This window comes from Pediculus humanus, genomic scaffold, assembly GCF_000006295.1.
Source record: "Pediculus humanus corporis 1103172107803 genomic scaffold, whole genome shotgun sequence".
NCBI lineage: Eukaryota > Metazoa > Arthropoda > Insecta > Psocodea > Pediculidae > Pediculus > Pediculus humanus.
In genome coordinates, this window is record NW_002987394.1 from 364,233 (window position 1) to 366,977 (window position 2,745).

A 2,745-nucleotide genomic window follows, 5' to 3' on the forward strand; every position below is an offset into this window, starting at 1 on the left:
TCGAATGGAAAAACTTTTTAAACAATGGATCAAATCAAGTGACAAATTTCAATTTTCTCTTATTTTCGTAAGGGTCGTCGTACGATAAAGAATTTCATTCTAACGGTTCAGGTACGCTCGCAAGAAAAAAAAAAAAAAAAAAAAAAAAGATTTCAAGGGGTGTGTGAAAGAACACGCGTATTCCTTCGCTAATCGTTTTATTCCTTCTCCCTTACCCTCCCCTCCCCCCCTAAAAAAAAAAAAAAAAAAAGTCAAACTTACATTGATATCGATTTTCATGCGTTAAAACCCATGACTAATTCCAAGTGAAAAGTTTACAATTTTTTAAAATTTTAAATGTGAAAACGTTTTGTTTCCTCCCCCGCCCCCGCCCCACCCTTCCCCCCAAATTTTAAAATGCAAAAGCATTTTTCTTTCGATATAATTTTTCAAATTTATTTATTTAAATGCAAATGGCGGCGTATCAATGAAATTTCAATAAAAAAAAAAAAATTACATAATAATAAAACGAATCAATACGCGTGCGAATTTTTAGAAGGGGAGAGAGGGGGGAAATCGATTTTTCATTGACATTAAACAACGAGATAAAATTATGGAAATCAAAAATTAGAAATTTTTTTATTCGTTCGTAATTAAATACACATTTTCGAAAAAATTGTAATCGGAAATAGTTGTTATCGGAAAAACCGGCCAAACAAAAGGAAAAAAAAGGAAAATAAAAGAAAATACCAAAGCGTTCTGACTGAGCTTACTACAAATTCGAAAACATGGATTTAAAAAAGAAAAGAAAACGAAAGCCACGTTCGCAAGATTTGTTTTTTTTTTTTTTCTTAAACAGAATGAAACAGATCTTTGATTTTACGACGTCTAGAGAACGGGTGACTCACGTACGCGGCACGTGTGTTTTGAACCTACCGTTCTTTATCTAACAGCTGTTTAAGGCCCTCACTTTCGTTCGTTACTCCCTTGCAAAGCTTCTTTGCAGCTTTCTTTCTTTTCTCTCATTCTTTCCTCTCACCATTTTATTTATTACACAAACTATCTTTCAGCAAAATAAAAACCCCCTCAGGCTTTAAATTCATTTCTTTCTCCTCATAAAGGAAAACGTATCCGAACTGAGATTTTTTTTTGAAAAATTCGCACTTGAAACTCGACTATTTTCACCGAATAAACCTTTCAAATTTTTTTTCTTTTTTTCAATAAATTATAATTAATTTAGAACAAAAACGAAGCAGAGGAAAATTCAACGCCTTTTTTAAAGGTATCCTAGTAGTAAAATACAACAAAAGTAAACAAAAAATTAAGACAAAAACAATTTTCCACAAACACTTTTCTCAATTTTTAAACTTTTTGTTTGATATTTTTTTTTTTTAATTCCCATTTTTAAAACGTAAAACATTTTAAGTAGTTAAAAATTTAAAACCTTATAAAAATTCAATAAATGATTTAGTAGTAGATGTTGAGAAGATAAATTGAAATAAAATTAAACAAAAACTAAAAAATGTTAAATTTTTGTTATCAAAGCCAAAAAAATAGAAAAAAATATGCAAATAATAATAAATTTTTTCTAAAGTATTATTTAACAATTATCGAATCGATATTCGATTTCTTTTTTATTTTCTAGAAAACTCACCTTACGATTGATTAAAAAAATTAAAATTCCAAAATTAAAAATTCACCACCACCATTTTACTTCGCGAAATAATTAATAATAATAATAAAATGTGTCCACTCGTAAAGAGGTAGTAGTTAGACGCGCACACACATGCACACAATGTTCGACAAACATTTAAACGTGTTTGTTTGTTAAATCTTAAAACCTTAAGAAATTCATTGTCAATCAAATTTTTCAAAACGAACAATTCTGGCGACAAAAAAAAAAAGAATTAACGAGGGTGAAAATTAAATTCAAACTATTCGAAAACGTGGAAAAATCTTTCTGTGCCTTTTTAATAACAAATCATTTGTATTTATACGTAACAGATATGTACGATTATTAAAAACGCGTTTTGTTTTCCAAACTAAAAGGTTTAATAGTTTAAAATTTACTTAAAGGTTTATATAAGAATTTAAATTTTTACCTGTTTTCAACAAAAAAAACACGTCATCTGGTGGAAAACAAAAAAATTACAATGAAATTTAAAAAGAATTAAAACCCAAAACAATAAACTAAATTTTGGTTTTTTGTTTTCTTTAAATAATAAGTCAAAAATATGGAGAAAAAAAAATATGGGAAGAGAATTATACTCTTGTACCATTTTTACATATAAATAACATTTCAATTATTAACTTTACATACATACATAGATACATAGATACATATTGTATATGCTTACGTTCCAAATCATTTATTTAGGAATGAAATTAAAAATTATTTTAATATTGATTTATTGCTTAACAGGTATATAAAAATTTTTACGTACGATTAAATCCCTCGAACATAATTTAAAAAATAAAAAAACATGACAGAAGAAGAAACAGATAAAAAAAAAATTTTTTTAAAAAGGAAGTTAGGGTAAAGAGGTTCAAAATGAATTGAAACAGAAACTACAAGAGAGAGAGAGAGAGAGAGAGAGAGAGAGAGTAGTTTGGCGGCAACGTAATAAAATCGAAAGATAAGAAAATAAATATTACGAGTCAATGACCTAAATTAAAAAAAAAAAAAAAAAAAAAACATTAAATTTTGCCCTATATATTATTATTAAAACGTTGGGGGGGGGAAATTTTTTTTTTCTTTTTTCTTTT